We start from the raw sequence: 18,176 nt of genomic DNA on the forward strand, positions 1-18,176 counted from the left end.
TCTTGTGAATTTATGTATGATCGTGGGAAAAAAGGTAGGTTAACAGATTCAAGTTTAAAGAGGGGATGGTTTGCTGGCGTTTATGACAAACTTTAACAAGGGCTTTTTGATCTGAATGCTGCAATAAACTTATAATACTACATGCTGAGTAAAGTCCAAAATGCTCTACAAACAAGGTATACATTTACTACTGAGTTGCAATCTGGCACTCCCAAATACCATCATCTTCTATGGAAGAATTCAAGCTGGATATGACCTTTCAACCACTAAAGTTCTTGAAAGCACGAAGTGCCTAAGATGTGGTGAAAAGAAACTTTTCAAATGCTTTTTTTAATTTTCCTCTCAGCATTAAAATACTGCTCTTTATGCAAATACTTTTTGTTTTACAAGAGTTTCAATCCTCCATCAGAGAGTTTGTTATTTTAAAATGAGAGTAGGCGATTTTCCATATTGGGTATTTGGTGTGTACATACTCAGGCAATATTTGTATTGTTTGGACAATCCGCATCGCTGCATCGAACACCAGATACAAACACATTAACCACCAACCCCATAATCATGTAGTGTAATGTAGTTCCTCTATCCCTAATAGGCTCTGCGCATTGGAATAATATACACTATAGTTTTGACATAGGACTGAGGTCAGTATGTCTCTATCGAGTTCATTAAACTTAATTGTGTGTACCAGCTAACTCAGAGGTCACTAGAAACTTTCTCGAATGAACAAGAAGGGATTAGTCTCTGACAACCGCCTAAACATGACAACTTTGTTTCCCTTAGAGTCAGGACAATATCTTCAGAGTTGTGGAAACAATAGAGAACTATTTCACTCAGTCAATAGTGCATGCTTCATTTCCACAGAGTTGCACAGAAATAGAGAGACGGGCGTTTCAATAAAAAGGATAAGGCGTACAGCGTAAACAGTAATATAAAATAATACTGTAATAGCATGGTCTGTTTCTATGACATATATAAAAATACATAAATAAATAACACAGGCTAAAATACTTAACTGGTGCTTCTAAAATAATCCTACCCCAGTGTATCTAACCCAAGTCTAGTACGAGGGAAGAAGTATATGCTGTTTTAGCTATAGTTTAGTTTAGTTGTGCCAAGATTTGCCAAAGGTTTCTCTAGGTTCTAATCAGCTCCATACCTTAGAATGAGAGAGGTTGGTATCTCTTTCCCAGGACCCGATTCTCTAACAACCCGCAAGGGAAGTCAGAAACACTGGAGCTGGGTTCTCGGCGAGGAGGATGACAGCGTCTGGTCAGTGCGTCAGTTGGGGAGATGACTTCCTTCGGGACTTGCTGTGGCGAGCCGCGTCGTGCAAGTAGGTAGCCGAACCGCACCGTGCTTTGCCATAGCAAGTGAAGGTATAGTTATACCTTGAAGGTGTTTAGGAATGCCTGTATTGACATAGAAGTCGGGCATATGAACGTCATGAATGAACCCCTAAGGAATAGATGTTCATGCATGCTCAATGAGTTCTTGGAGAAATCAATATCCAGGCAAGAGGAAGTTCCTAAAGCTTAAAAATCTGGTTTTCCAAGAACTCGTTGTGACATAGATGAAGGGATGTAAGTAGCCATGCCTGTATTTGGGTAGCATGGACTGTGCCTAAATAAGGACTGGATTTATATGCCTATATAAGGGCAATGTGAAATATACCTATATAAGGGCATGAATCGGGAAATTCATACGGAATCTAAATCGATACACAACAGTATAATGTTGCATATGCCCTGAATATGAAGTGGGGGACGCTGTGTGTGCTAAAGCTGCCATCTACGGGGACTCGGCGTAACTGGCTTCCTTCAACTACAACCTTCCTTCAACCACACCTCGCGGTACCCGCTTCACAGGTCCCGCTTTGCTTCGAGGGAAATAATTTGTGCACGGCTGGAGGCGCTAATTCTACTTCATCTGAGGGAATGCTGCAATAGCAAGCAGGGCTGCGAGGGAGCAGCGGGCCCTGGACTTCGTATCCCAGGAGAACCGCCAGCCCTTATCATCGGCACCTGGGCCACTCTCCCTGCCTGCTCCGCCCTTTAACTTTACTCAACCCCTATATCTGCAAGAAGGCACCCTCGCTGCGCGAGAGCGCGCGGGAGCGCGACCGGGAGAAGCCCGGGACAAGGGCGGGGCCGTCTGTGGCTGTCAGAGGCCGAGGGAGGCTGGGCTGGGCCTGGTATCCGACATTTACTTCCTGTTTCATTTATACCGTTGTATTGTTTCATTGGTATAGTAAGTTTTTGAGGTACATTATTAATTCTGTCCAGCTATTGATATGTCTAGCTCATTACCATCTCGTGTTGGAGCCTCGTTCCTGGGGCCCCTCGATAAATATTTCGAGAAGGCAAATAAGGAGATAGATAAAGAACTCCTACTAGCCGAGAAACGCGCGGAGCGCCGTCGCTCTATAGAACATCTTAAAAAAAACCTCTGTCCACCCAAACAGATTTAAATAATACACAAGATACGGCCAGTACCGGGAGGACGGGTGGAGAGGCTGATATATTTAATATTGATCAAATTCCCAGTATTTTTCTAGCCCTCAATACCTCCCCCAATCACTCTGTAATCAATAGTGAGGGTAATATTAATAGCCTTCCTATCGTTTCTAGTAGTCTTATTGGCCTTAAAACTCCTGCTGCCCATAGTATAGCTCCCAAACTGCATTCAACCTTTACTAATCAATCTTTAGACAGTATTGGTCCATGCGTGAATATCTTGCCACTTACTACCAGTGAGACTGGACCTAAGCCTAAGAACTCTAAAAGGGCTGTGTGTTCTCCACCAAGGAATATGAAGTGGTTGGTAAATAAGGGAGAAATAATAGCAGTGGTATTACAGCTATTCCAGGCATTTCTACTGCTTTCATAAGACTGCTCCTGAAAGATTGGCTACAAAAAGAAGAGGAATACCTGGCAATAATGTTGCTTCTACCAGTCACATTTAAAAAAGATATTTTTTAAGTTTAGCAAAGCGAATGAGTACAGCAATAAGATACCATTGGGGGGAGTTGCAGAAGAAATCAATGGCTATCCAATGTAGTGTAAAGAAAGTTATCATTCACATGATTGTACACTGGTGAGAGCAGGTGAATTATGCATCAACTCATATACAGGAGGATTTTACATAAAGAAAACATAAGCAGTAATGTATTTATTTGTCTAACTGGGTGGAGGGAAAACACAGATCTGGGCAGCAATAGGATAGGATGCGAAAGGGTGACTGCAAAGTTGCGCTAGGCGTGTTCAGGCAGTGGAGAAAACAGAGCTGGGATTTGTCTAATGCACTACCCCACTGAGGGACGGGGAGGGGCACGTGGATACATCTAGGGGTCCTGGCAGTGAAGGGATCCCGGCAAAATGAAATGATTACATACCAGTAGTAGTAGTTTTGCAGCTTGAAAAGAATTTGTGATTCACATGCTATGCATTATTCCGCCATCTAGTAGCTGGGTACGGAATCGTCTTTTTTTCTGTTTGTGGCGTCATCAACTTCCATTTGGTGCTAGGCCCATCCCTTGTGTGACATCAAACGGAGCCCTCGAAGTTCTTGTGCATGGTAGCCATCTTCAGATTCTTTTTTCCCCTTTTCCTCTAGGGTATGTTCTAAATTCTGCTCTCTTTAGATGTTAGTTCTTTGATGTAAGTGGTCTTCTTTCCCCATCTGTTTGCATTCCTTCTCTGGTGAAAGGTGGGTGGGTCGCATGTGAATCCAGAAAACTCTTCAAGCTGCAAAACTACTCCTTCTGGTAAGTAACCATTCAGTTTTGTCTCATTAATTCTTTTCTGGATTCACATGCTGTGCTTAAGAATATGTTGTGGTTTCCCCCTCCTTGGGGTGGTTGTGGCAAGATGAGGAAGACTTTGCGAATAGGTGGTGAAGTACCTTTTGTCCCACTTAAGCTTCCTTAGTCATCCATATATCCACACAGTAATGTTTGGTGATGGTGTGTGGGGATGCCCATGTTGCCGCAGCACATATAGTGTCTATTGGCACATTGGCCATGAAGGCCTGGGTTGCCTGTTGCTTGTTGAGTGGGCTTTTGGTCGCATATTTAGAGTATTTCCTGCTGAGGCATAGCATACTTGAATTGTCTCTACAATCAAACGTGCAATTGGCCCCTTTGTCTCGGGTGCTCCCTTGTTGGGCTTTGAGTGAGAGACAAACAATTGATTGCCTTTAAGAAACTGTATTGTCTCCTTCATATAGTATCGTAAAGCCCTTCTTACATCCAGGATATGAAGATTTTTTTCTAGTCGCGTTTGCGGGGTTTTGAAGAAAACTGCTGGCTGTATGCTTTGCTTAATGTGGCATTTGCTTACTTACTAATTGAGGGTTTGTCTTTAGGATAAACTTGTCCTTGAGAATTTGCATGTATAGTTCCTCAATCGTTAATCCCTGCAGTTCACTTAATCTCCGTAGAGATGATATAGCTATTAAGAAGGCATTCTTTATAGTGATGTATCTGAGTTCTGCTTTGTGAATGGGCTTGAATGGTTCTGTCATTAGATGTGTTAGGGCTGTGTTTAAGCTCCACATTGGGGTTGGGGCCTTTCTTAGGTGTGCAAGCCTCTTGAGACCCTTGTGCTGTGAGAAAACTTTTACATGAATCTCCCTTGGTGTAGGCTTCAATCGCTGCCAGGTACACCTTGAGCCTTGAGTAGTTGATGTTCCTGTCAAGCAAGTGTGTAAGATATATGAGCACTTTTTCCTGTGCGGAAATCGAATTTAGGGTATTGCTTTCTGTACACCATATGGTGTACCATTTCCACAGTGTAGGATTGTTTTGTGGTCTGTTTTCTTGCCTCCTTTAGTATTTCCATTTGTTCTTTGCTATAAGTTCAAATGTCCGAACTCTGTGTATTCAGGTGCCAGGCTGCTAGACAGTGTCGCTAGTTCCGGGTGAAAAATGTGACCCTTTTGCATCATGAGACGGTCTTTGTCTGTCTTGAATTTGATCATCTGTCCCCCGGACAGTTTGAGTAGGTTCGAGTACTGTAGTAATCAGCTCACAGGCAGGTTGATTTTCAAGTTGGTTTATTGGAACAAGTGCTGCGCAGCAGCTCACACAGCCAGCAGATCATCAGTAAAACAGTTGGTAATTCAAACTACATTCTAAATAGAATGCAGGGATGGAAGGAGAGGAACAAAGAGTATGAAAGGTTCTAGAAAGACTAGACAGTAACCTAACAGAACACTACATTATCCTCTCTTCTACAAAACAAAAGAAGAAAATGAGAAGAACAGAAATAGACCTGGAACAAAAGAAATTAACGGAACCTGGCAGGAGTGACTCGAGTCCGAGAGCTCCTACGAGGTAGGACAGGAGCAGAAGAAGTAGAAGGCAAAGCAGGAACATCATGAGAAGGTAGAACAGGAACAGAAAGAGAAGAAGGCAACACAGGAATATCATGAGGAGACTGGAGATGAACAACAGATTTGCCCACCTTAACAACCCTGGCAGCATTCCACCAGTTTTTCATGTTAACTCTCACAGAATTGCCACAGACCTTGTCAATGACAAAAGGTTCAGAAAACTTGGGACTACCCTTGGTGGAGTGAGTGGGCAACTTGATCCGAATTTTATCTCCCACTACAAATGGCTGAGAGATCACTTTCTTCCTGGAGTCAAAAATACTCTTTTGTTTAGACTGGGCATGCAAGACATTGGACCTGGCAACTTCATCCACATTGTCAATGGAATTCATTTTCACCCAACGTGACATCCACCCAGGACAAACCTTCGAACATGGTTTTCTCCCCCGCAGCAGTTCAAAAGGGGAAACCTTGGTGGAAGAGTGGGGAGTGGTACGATAGAACCACAACATGGATCTAACTGCGTTCGGGACATGACAATGCTGAGCAATGGCCCACTGAATGCAATTGTTGAGCACTCTGTTCATGCGCTCGACAAGACCATTCGTCTGAGGGTGATAAAGTGCACTCCTCAGATGATCGATACCACTCAAATTAACAAATGTACCAAATTCCTGACTGACAAATTGTGAGCCATTGTCACTTACAATGGATGAGGGAAAACCTTCACGCAAAAACAGGTCTTTCAGGAAGTCAATAACATTCTTGGAATTGGCCTCACTTACAAAACGGACTTCTGGCCATTTAGAATAGTAGTCGAAAGCAACTATCGCAAATCTGGAGGCAGGAGGGAGTAAATAGAACGGACCTACTAGATCGATACCAATCTTTTCCCAAGGCCTATCAGGGAAAGGGATAGGTTGAAGAGGGGGAGAACGTGTTTTCAAACATTTCTCAGCACTAGAACAGACAACACACTCAGCAACAACAGTGTCTATGTCCTGATCCATCTTGGGCCACCAGTAATGTTCTCTAACCCTTCTTTTGGTCAATGTTTTGCCGAGATGACCCTCATGCGCACCTTTGACAAACCTAATTCTAAGATCACTGGGAGGAACCAATCTGTCGCCACGCATGAGGATACCACCTTCAATAGAGAGCTCATCAGAAACCTTGACAAAGGTCTGAAGAGAAACATGAACATTCTTCTCCCTGGGCCATCCTCCTCTGACAAATTTGATTACTTCACTGAGCAGGGTATCACTGGACAAATGCTCCCTCCACTCTTCTTCACTAATAGAGCGCATATCATCAATCCCAACAAAAGCTACAAAACAGTCTTCATCATCATAATCTTCCTCACAATCCTTGTCAGAGTCAAAATCAACAGGGTTCCTTGAAAGGTAATCAGCCCTTATGTTCTTATTGCCAGGTATGTAGCTGACCTCAAAATCGTATTGGAGTAGCTTCGTTGAAAGTCTGGCAATCCTAGGGGAATGCTCTTTAATCCGAACCCCAGTAAGGATAGAGACTAAAGGACTGTGATCGGTCCTCAAACGGAAATGCTTACCCCAAATGTACGGATTAAATTTTCTTATTGCCCAACAACAAGCTAGGAGTTCCTTTTCAATAACTGCAAAGTTGGATTCAGCTCCACGAAGAACTCTCGAAGCATATCCTAGAGTATGTTCAACACCACTAACCTCCTGAGTGAGGACAGCCCCTAAACCAAACCCACTGGCACCTACAGTGATAGTGCACAACAAATTGGGATTAAAGGGCTTTAAGACTTTAGGCCCAGTAAGTTCTTGCTTAATCCAAGAAAAAACTTTTTCACAATTGGCATCCCATAGGAAAGGAACCTCCTTTTTAAGCATGTTGGACAAAGGTTGTACCTTTGTGGCATAATCAGGTATGAACCTAGCGTAAAACTCACAAAGTCCAATGAATGACTTCAAACCACTTTTGTCTTTGGGTGCAGGACTATCGACAATAGCCTTGACCAGACCAGGTCTGGGCTCCACACCATTCTCAGATAACACGTGTCCAAGATACTCTACCTTTGGCGCTCTAAAAATGCACTTCTCTCTCTTTAAAACAACACCAGCATTACTCAGAGCTTTCAAAACTTCCCTCAGAATTTCATCATGGACATCACAAGTTTTACCATGAATGAGCACATCGTCCTGGAAAACAACAACCCCACTGATGTTTTTTAAAATATTGGTCATTATTCTTTGAAATACGGCTGCCGCAGAGGCCAAACCAAAGGGCATACGGCAGTATTGAAAGGAACCTATGGGGGATACAAAAGCAGTAAAGTGTCTGGAAGCGGGATCCAGAACCACCTGGTGGTACGCGGATGCCAAATCCAGTTTGCTGAACCACTTAGAACCATCAATAAGGGACAACATGTCGGGAATCTTAGGTAGGGGAAAGGAATCAACCCAAATATTCTTATTTAGGCTGCGTAAGTCGACACAGACACGAAGTTCCCCATTCTTTTTCTTAGCGACCACTAGAGGGGAAAGCCATAGGGAGGATTCAATGGGTTCAATTATTCCTCTACTGCAAAGGTCATAAAGCTCTGACTCGAGCTGTTCTCGCACACTGAACGGGACGTTTCTCAGTTTGTGTTTAATAGGGATGGTATTGTCTTTGACACGGATGGTGTGCATGAATCCTTTCAACTCCCCCAACTTTTTGCTAAAAACATCAGGAAAATCTTTAGCTAAAGTGCAGACAAAATCATCGTTCTGGGTGGAAAGGACATTGTTTGTAGGGGAGAGATCGCCAGCTTGAACAACAGCAATGGAGATGGGATCTTTGGTTCCAGGGCGGAGAACCATCTTAAACAAACCTTGGTGGAACCAACCAAGAATGTTCAATCCTTTGACTGAGACATACACTTTGCCAAAAATTTTCCTACCTCTGAATTCAATTGAATCTTCAAAATATCCCAAAAGTTCAATCTTCCTGCCCTCGTAATTCAGAGGTAGTCTGTCGGGAGGAGAGAGTTTGCGATCACCCCAAACCTCTTCGAAAAGTTCCTGAGTTAGCATGGCTATCCTGGCCCCGGAATCTACTAATAGGCAAACAATCTTATCCCCGATACTAAAATCGGAGTAAGGATCTACACACTCTGACTCAGGATCTACAATGCTAACCACAGCAACCATGTCCCTCAGATCATCCTGTATGCTAGTGTCGTCCTGAGGGAAATCAGATACATAAGCAACTGGGGTGGGAGTATAATTACTGTTCCACTGTTTGCTAGACTGAGAGAAGGGAGGGTTTCTTTTTACACTTTGGCACACTTTTGCAAAATGGCCCACTCTGCCACAGAGTCTACATGTAACACTTCTGGCCGGGCAAGGACGACCAGACTTCGAATGAGGAAAATTGCCACATTTAAAACACACATTGGTTTGTTTGAAAAATTTGTTGTCAGCACGACCAAAAGCACTCATCTTATTATCGACAATCTTTACAGAACTGACTACTGTTTCATCCTTAGTGATGGACGAGGAAAGTCTTACATCTAATTCCTTGACAGAAAGTTTGGAGAATTCAATACTTTTTGCTACTCGCACAGTCTCTTCGAGAGAGGGATTATCTAGTGAAAGCAACTTCTGTTGGATGTTTTTATCTAAACATTTGCAAATGTACTGATCTCTTATCATTTGGTCCCTAAAATTTTCAAACTCGCATTCCGCACTCAATATTCTGAGAGTAGAGATAAAATCTTCCACCTTTTCCCCTAGTTTGTGTTCAGATTTGAAGAATTTATGCCTGACAACAACTAAACTAGGTTGAACATCAAAACGTAGTTCAAGAAGTTTAACAGTTTGATTGTAATCATCTAAATCTTCTTCTTCAGGAGCAATTACCAGGGGGGGGTAAATGTTTAAAAATTGAACGTCCTTCAAATCCCAGACTGTTCAACAGGAGATATTTTTTCCTTTCCGCCCTGTACCTGGACGCACCAATGGCCCCTAAATAAGTGGTGAATGCGTCAAACCACTTTTTCCAGACGATGGGAGGTTCACCTGGAAGATCAAGGAACGGTGGTGGGGGAGAAACAGCTTGTAGACTCATGTTTGTAGAGATGTGAAGATTTCACTCAAAATGTCGAAGGGACACACAGTCAAGTAAAAACAAAAGAGTATTGATGGCTAAAGTAAGTAGGATAAACAAAGACTGGCTCCTCGCTTTGTGACAATAACAGCTTTCAGACAAAGTGACTCATTTAGAGTGTTTAAACTGTCCCCTCGCTTCGTGATAACAAGAACCTTCAGAAAAAGCGACTTAGATAGGGCGTTTTGCCGCCACTCACCTCGTGGTAGTTAAATTATGATGACCTCGTGAACAGTTCTGCACTAGGTAACTGTAATATCGCGCATTTGGTTGCGCGTTGAAAACTCGCTTTTCTCCTACTGCACGTTAGCAGTGTGACAATAAAAACATTGAAAAAAAACGAAGATGATCCGCAAAATGGCTCCCAACGTTGCGTTCCAGCGTCAGGACGTTGCGTTCCAGTGACGTTTCAGGATGCAAATACGTTGGTTGCGTTAGGAAGAGATGCTTTTGCACCGATGGCTGGGCGTTATTCAATACGCCATGAACGTAGTTCAGATACGCTTGGAGCGTAACTGACGTAGGCAAGCAGGCTGATGCCCGCGACGAAGGGAGACTGCTGCCGCTTCCAGTGTGAAGACTAAAAATGTACAGTACCTTTCTTTTTGTTAAGTTCGGCGAGGTTGAGGAAGGGTAGGGCGGGTATACCAGTTCTTCCAATTACTCGACGTCTTCTCGAGTGGTGAACCGGTTCCTCTCGGCACTCCGCGTCTTCTGGTTTCTAAGAACGGCCGAATCTTCGGATTTGCCGAATCTCACTCTATGGATGCACGCGTGGAGAGCAGGCACTTGTTCAAAAATCGTCGCCACGTTTTTTGTAGTAATCAGCTCACAGGCAGGTTGATTTTCAAGTTGGTTTATTGGAACAAGTGCTGCGCAGCAGCTCACACAGCCAGCAGATCCTCAGTAAAACAGTTGGTAATTCAAACTACATTCTAAATAGAATACAGGGATGGAAGGAGAGGAACAAAGAGTATGAAAGGTTCTAGAAAGACTAGACAGTAACCTAACAGAACACTACAAGTACCAGGTTTATTTTGCCCATTGAGGGGCTATGACCATTAGATTTGTTCCTGGTTGCCTGGCTTTCCCCAGTACCCTTGGTAGTAGAGGAATCAGAGGAAAAGCGTATGCAAATGACCAGTTTAGTGACAGGGCATACCCTTTTGATAGGAGATGTTGAAACCTGAAGGCAAAGGATTGGCATTTTTTGTTCTCCAAGGTTGCGAATAGGTCTATTTCTGGAGTCCCCAAGAGGTTGAAGACCTGTTTCAGGCTCCGTTGCTTTATCTCCCATTCGTGTGTGCTGCTGTTTCTGTCTGCTGAGTTGATACGCTTCTGTGTTGTCCTACCCTGGCAGGTGAATTGTCTGTAGGTTGATTCTCCTTGAATTGGCCCATTTCCATACATCCTGAGCTAGTTTGCTTAGGCTGATGATTTCATTCCTCCCTGTTGGTTGAGGTAAAACATTGTTGTGGCATTGTCCGTCTGAATCAATACTGCCTTCCATCCTATGTGGGCTTGGAATGCCTTTAATACCAGGAGCACCGTCTTTATCTCTAGGAAGTTGATGTGCTTTATGGAGTCTGCATCGTTCCACTGACCCCGTAACCTCAGGCTTCCTGAATGTGATCACCAACCCTTGTAGGATGCATCTGTTGTGATGGTCCCTGACGGGGTTGGTGATTTGAAAGGTCTGCCTAATGTTATGTTCTTGCATGCCCACCATTGTATTTCCGTCTGAACCTTTTCTGTTACAACCACTAGATCCTCCCAACTCCTTGTGGTTTGTGACCAACTGTTGCATAGCCACTCCTGTAGAGAGCGCATGTGCAGGCGTGCATGAGTGATGAGGGGAATGCATGATGCTATTATGCCCATGAGTTTCAAGACAGTCCTCACTCTCAGAGACTGACCCTTCTGGTAGAGGCGAGTTTCTTGTCTGATAGCTTGTATTCCTCTCCTTCTTAAGGATGCTTCAACCGCTGCCAGGCACTTTGTGAAAACTCCTTGTGCTGATTTTATCCCGAAGGGCCGGACCTTGAATTGATAGGGAGTTTACTCATGGAAGAACATGAGGTATTTCTTGTGAGCTTGGTTCATGGGGATGTGCAGATAGGCATACTTTAGATCTATTGCTGCCATGAAATCCCCTTTTTTTTAGCTGTGGGAATACTTACTGTAGTGTGGACGTTTTGAAATGCTACGTGTGAATGAACTTGTTTATGAATTTGAGGTCTAAGATAGGTCTTAGTGTGAGATCTTGCTTTGGTACCAAGAAGTAGGGTGAATAGTTTTCTTTGTTGTGTTCCCTTCTTGATATAGTCTCTATTGCTTGTTTTTGTAGGAGTTACTTCATCTCCTGTCTTAATTGTAAGAGTGCTGTTCCTTGGAACCTCTTCTTTCTTGGTGGGTTTAGTGGGGGTTTGTTTGTTAGTTGTATACTATAGCCGTGGCATACCACATTTAAATCCAACTGTCTGTGGTGATGTTGTTGTGTTCCCTTCTTGATACAGTCTCTATTGCTTATTTTTGTAGGAGCTACTTCATCTCCTGTCTTAATTGTAAGAGTGCTGTTCCTTGGAACCTCTTCTTTCTTGGTGGGTTTAGTGGAGGTTTGTTTGTTAGTTGTATACAATAGCCGTGGCATACCACATTTAAATCAAACTGTCTGTGGTGATGTTTTCCCATTTAAGTAGGTGGTGCACTATTCTGCCTCCCACTGGTGTTGTGTGGGGGTCTTCTGTTGTGGGCAAGTCACTTTGAGTTTCCTCCTTCCCCTCTCGAGGGTTTTCCCCTGGCTTTTCCTCTGCCCCAAAAGTGCTGCCTTGGTTGCAGTTGCCAGGCTTGGTATCTGGACTGCTGGTTTGATTGCTGTCCGCTGCCCTGTGTTTGATGTTGTTGTTGACCTGTTGAGAAGACTCCCCTTCTTGTGGGTTTTCTGAGTTAAATCCTCATCTCTTGAAGGTGCCCCTATTTTGCAGGGCTCCCATAGCCGTGGCTGTCTCAATGTCCATCTTTATTTCTTGAAGGGATTCTTCTACCTCACTTCCAAACAGGTCGTCTCCTGTGAAGGGTTTGTTCATTATTGAGGTGTGGACCACTTGCTTAAAGCCTGAGACTTGGAGCCAGGTGAGCCTTCTTAACGTGCCTGTGCACATTTTTCTGCTGGCTGTATCGGCTGCATCTAGTGCTGAATTGAGGCAGGTGTTCGCTATGTTTCTTCCCTCCTTTATGATGTATTTTTCTCTTTTGTTATCCTCTTCTAGGAGCTTGTTCATCAGTTCTTCTATGGTGTCCCATTGTTTGCGGCTATACCTGTTGAAGAGGGCATTAGTGTTTGCAATGCACCATGTTGTAGCTGCCCACTTCTCCATCTTTCTCCTCACCATGTCCATTCTTTAAATTTATCTATCTGGAGGTGGGTAAGTGGAGGAGTGAGTGTTTCTCCTTTTTGCTGAGGTGATAATGTGGAGTCTGCCACTGTGTTTCCCTGAATGTATTTAGGGTCATTTGTGGAGTGTTTTTTTTTTCCAACCCACTTTGCTGAGGCAGGCTCCTTGAAAGCATCCTTGCTTTGGTCCGGAATGCTTGGTAGCATTGGGAGGTACTGTGTCCCCTTGATGGATGGTGTTAATGTTTCTAGAAGGAAGCAGGAATGTCCTTCTACTCCTGTAAGGGAACCCCAAAGGTATCAGCTGCTCTCTTGAGGCGGCACTTGTAGAAGGCTATGTCATATGGCGGCAAAGCCTTTGAGGGATAGCTACCGACCTCTTCTTCTGGGATTTCTGTGTCGAGGTCGTTCCATCCTTCCTCAAAAGTTCCAGAGGCTTCCTCCTCTTCTGTAGCAACGAGTTCCTCTTTGACATCTTCTACCTGAGGTTCGAGGTGTCCTGGAGCTTCAAGAGTCCTCTTCTTCTGCTTCTGTGGCAGCAGGGGGTTTAGTAGGTATTCAGAAATTCTTCAGCACATCAAACACCTTTTTTCGTTGAAGGAGTGCCGCCATTTTCACTTCCAGGTGTTTTTTCTTTTTCTCCACCTCGAGGGCCCTTTCGGCATCTGAGGCCGTGGAGATCCTCTTCTTGGGTGTGGTGGATTCTGCCTCCGAGTGTATGCTTTTTCCCTTTGCAGCTTCTCATTTAGCACCTGACTTAATCGATTTCGACGATCTTCCCTTGTCTGTATCCCTGGGGTGGGATCTGTGGGTTTCTTTTGGTCACGGCTGACCCTCGGTCATTGTTTTCTTCAGCACCTTGGCTGCCTTTTGCGCCTTCTTTTTGGGGCACTTGGTTTCCAACGGGTTAGAGTATTTTACCTGGTCTGTCTTTTCTGCGTCCTTCGTCGTCTTCTTCATGGTACGCCTTCTCTGGGTATCCCTTCGAGGATCTCTACATCTGAACCCCATGTGTCAATTCTGCGGCCACTCTCTGGTCGTCCTCGTTGCTTGAGAGGCCTAAGTCCCTCAGCAATGGTTGTTTCTGGCTTTGAAGCATGGCTGCATAATGTCCTCTTTCTGCTTTCAAAGTGCCTTGAGAGTCTTTGACACGAAAACTGTGCAGGCCTTGCAGTCTTTATCCTTCTGATCTCTCAGCAGGCAGAGGTTACAAATGTGTTGTGGATCATGTTGTGCAAACTTGTGGTGGCAATTTGGGCAAAATTTGAAAGGGGAATTTTCTCTGGCACCTACCTTACCCTCTTTCGATCCATTTGCGCCATTGCTCTGTAGGGATGCCCAACGAGGAAAGGTGTCCTACGGTCTCTCTCCAGTGTCTTCTCAGTCGATGACTGATGTTTTTTTCACTCAAATGCTTTGATCTTTTCAGGGATTTCGTCCAAAACTTTGGAGTGTCCTCTTTGCTTCCAGACCCAAGGGCGGAAAAAGACAAATCTGAAGATGGTTACCACGCACAGGAACTTCCGGGGTGCCGTACGACATCACACAAGGGATGGTCCTAGCACCAAATGGTGGTCAACTACGCCCCAAACCATAGTCCTCACCTTATAGCACTTCTTTCACTTAAATAGGTCTAAATCACAGGCCTTCCATGTGGAAATGCCAGTGAGCGCCACAACCTCTTGCATGCCAATAGGTCCCAAGGGCCTGGCACAACCACAGTATGTGGCGGAGATCCACGTCCACAAAATGGCATCGGAGGCAGCAGAGGTCCACCTTGGGGAAATAGTGGTTGAGTTGTGCGGAGGTCAAGTAGCCTTGTGAAGCATGGGGTATTGTACACTTTTAAAATGGGGGTTTCTAGAGACTTGTTGGGGAATGCAAAGGCTTGTTCACATTCAATATCAATTAACACCCTCCCCACCCTCTCATTTATTCCGTAAGGTCGCCAGGTAAATGCTAGTGAGGTCTTGCACTGCTCTATAGAGCCATGTGATTAAGTGATGGCGGGCTCCAAAGATGAGCAGTGTTTGGAGGACAGTGTAGGTCACTGATTCCTCATCCTGGGTGGGCAACAGAACCTGCCATGTGTTACGTATTTATTTACAACAAGGGGTGGTGATGGACAGAGTCTCTGAATTAAGCAGAATACTCTCACCCAGTCAAGAGATCAGGGCTAGATCCAACACCGTTTTTTAGCTCATTGCACCATCCCAGTTTCAGAACCTGGCTGTATGCAAATTAGTCTGTCCCTGGCCCAGTGCATCATGGGAACATGGCAGACCAAACTACAAAAGCCAATTCTTACACTGGGAAGGAAACAAGCTTCCGGGGACCGGTTTCTGGCATTTCAGCCGTCTTCGGCCCGGCTTGCTTGAATCCTGATGGTGCAATGAGCAAGGGACTCACATCTGAGTATACCCTTCCACGCTTAGGGTGGACAAAAATATTTACAACAAGGGGTGGTGATGGACAGAGTCTCTGAATTAAGCAGAATACTCTCACCCAGTCAAGAGATCAGGGCTAGATCCAACACCGTTTTTTAGCTCATTGCACCATCCCAGTTTTCAGAACCTGGCTGTATGCAAATTAGTCTGTCCCTGGCCCAGTGCATCATGGGAACATGGCAGACCAGACTACAAAAGCACAGTGAAGAATTGGCTTGGTAGTTTGGTCTGCCCCGGTGAGGGATCAAGCCCTGATCTGTTGACTGGGTAGGAGTGTTCTGATTAACTCAGATACTCTGTCCATCACCACCCCCTTTTTGTAATTATTTTGGCCACCATGAGTGTGGAAGGGTATGCTCAGACATGAGTCCCTTGCTCATTGCACCATCAGGATTCAAGCAAGCCGGGCCGAAGACGGCTGTAATGCCAGAAACCGGTCCCCGGAAGCTTGTTTCCTTTCCAGTGAAGAATTGGCTTGGTAGTTTGGTCTGCCCTGTTCCCATGATGCACTGGGCCAGGGACAGACTAATTTGCATATAGCCAGGTTCTGAACTGGGATGGTGCAGTGAGCTAAAAAACGGTGATGGATCAAGCCCTGATCTGTTGACTGGGTAGGAGTGTTCTGATTAACTCAGATACTCTGTCCATCACCACCCCCTTTTTGTAATTATTTTGGCCACCATGAGTGTGGAAGGGTATGCTCAGACATGAGTCCCTTGCTCATTGCACCATCAGGATTCAAGCAAGCCGGGCCGAAGACGGCTGTAATGCCAGAAACCGGTCCCCGGAAGCTTGTTTCCTTTCCAGTGAAGAATTGGCTTGGTAGTTTGGTCTGCCCTGTTCCCATGATGCACTGGGCCAGGGACAGACTAATTTGCATATAGCCAGGTTCTGAACTGGGATGGTGCAGTGAGCTAAAAAACGGTGATGGATCAAGCCCTGATCTGTTGACTGGGTAGGAGTGTTCTGATTAACTCAGATACTCTGTCCATCACCACCCCCTTTTTGTAATTATTTTGGCCACCATGAGCGTGGAAGGGTATGCTCAGACATGAGTCCCTTGCTCATTGCACCATCAGGATTCAAGCAAGCCGGGCCGAAGACGGCTGTAATGCCAGAAACCGGTCCCCGGAAGCTTGTTTCCTTTCCAGTGAAGAATTGGCTTGGTAGTTTGGTCTGCCCTGTTCCCATGATGCACTGGGCCAGGGACAGACTAATTTGCATATAGCCAGGTTCTGAACTGGGATGGTGCAGTGAGCTAAAAAACGGTGATGGATCAAGCCCTGATCTGTTGACTGGGTAGGAGTGTTCTGATTAACTCAGATACTCTGTCCATCACCACCCCCTTTTTGTAATTATTTTGGCCACCATGAGTGTGGAAGGGTATGCTCAGACATGAGTCCCTTGCTCATTGCACCATCAGGATTCAAGCAAGCCGGGCCGAAGACGGCTGTAATGCCAGAAACCGGTCCCCGGAAGCTTGTTTCCTTTCCAGTGAAGAACTGGCTTGGTAGTTTGGTCTGCCCTGTTCCCATGATGCACTGGGCCAGGGACAGACTAATTTGCATATAGCCAGGTTCTGAACTGGGATGGTGCAGTGAGCTAAAAAACGGTGATGGATCAAGCCCTGGTCTGTTGACTGGGTAGGAGTGCTCTGATTAACTCAGATACTCTGTCCATCACCACCCCCTTTTTGTAATTATGTGTTACGTATTTGTCGGTAAGAGAGGAATTGTCCTGGTGGGACTTCAAAGTAATTTTGGAGTTGGTTGAAGGTAAGGATGTGGCCACTGGAAAAAAGATTGCAGACTGTAATCAGTGAACATTCCACCCAGCTGCGCAATTCTACAGCCGAGTACATGCTAAGGAAATGTGGGAGACCTTGCAATGGAAACGCTGGTGCGTATGGGGAGACATGATGTGTGAGGAGGTACACCTGGCCAATACATCTCTGAGCCACTATCACCTGCAATGACGAAAGGGCGTTAGGGAAAGACCTTGGGGAGTAGGAAGGCTCTAATTGTGGTCAGTGTTAAAAGGACCCGGCCCATCTAGTCACCCATTGCATTAAGGCCGCCAGATAATAGGCTTCAAAAGATTGGGTACCAAGGCCACCCCTTCCGGCTAGCTGCACAGTTTTTTCAAGGCTATGTGGTGGCGTTTGTTTCCCCAGATGAGATCCCCTAGTGACATATCTAGCTTGTGGAAGAAATCCCAGGTGGAACCACAGGTAGGTTCATAAAGTAGTAGAGGAGCCTGGGCAGGATTACCACTTTTAACAGCGCTATCTTTCGCGTGGTGGCCTGCAGTAAGTGTTTCCAAAATTGAACTTGTAATTTTATCGCTGTCAAAGCAGTTTGCAGGTTGCCATAGATGAAGTCCATCTGGGAGTGATTGAGGTGAATGCCTAGGTATCAAACTGTAGTCTCTCGCCAGTGAAGCGGAGTCCCCTCAAGGCGTGTTTTCCATCAGGCAGAGTCGAGGTTGAGTGGATAGATGGAGCACTATGCCCAGTTGACCAAGAGACCTGCTGCTCGGGCGAAGGCACGAGGCATATTGTGAATGGGGGAGAGGTCAAGCCGGACATCTCGAGGCACTTACCAACTCCCTTGTGAACCAGTACTAGAAAAAGATAGTTCCAGTTTAGTGTATCAAGCGCCTTTTCCAAGTCCAATATCAGGCATGCTACGCGAGGGAACCGCTCCTGCATCCTATTCATGGATGTGAAACAAATGCCTGATGTTATGAGAGGTGATCCATCCTGGGATAAACTCATTTTGATCTCTATGAATGAGCTCGAGGAGAATCTGAGGATGTCTGCTGGATAACATTTTCCCTAGGCTCTTATAACGGGTTCCTAGTAATAA

General features: G+C 45.0%; 1 protein-coding gene across 2 annotated transcripts in view; it reads right to left on the reverse strand.

The window, feature by feature from the left end:
- MERTK (MER proto-oncogene, tyrosine kinase) overlaps positions 1–18,176 on the reverse strand; it is a 570,203-nt gene that overhangs the window by 75,371 nt on the left and 476,656 nt on the right. The gene's annotated exons all lie outside the window — the stretch shown is intronic.

This window comes from Lissotriton helveticus, chromosome 6 (genome assembly GCF_964261635.1).
Source record: "Lissotriton helveticus chromosome 6, aLisHel1.1, whole genome shotgun sequence".
NCBI lineage: Eukaryota > Metazoa > Chordata > Amphibia > Caudata > Salamandridae > Lissotriton > Lissotriton helveticus.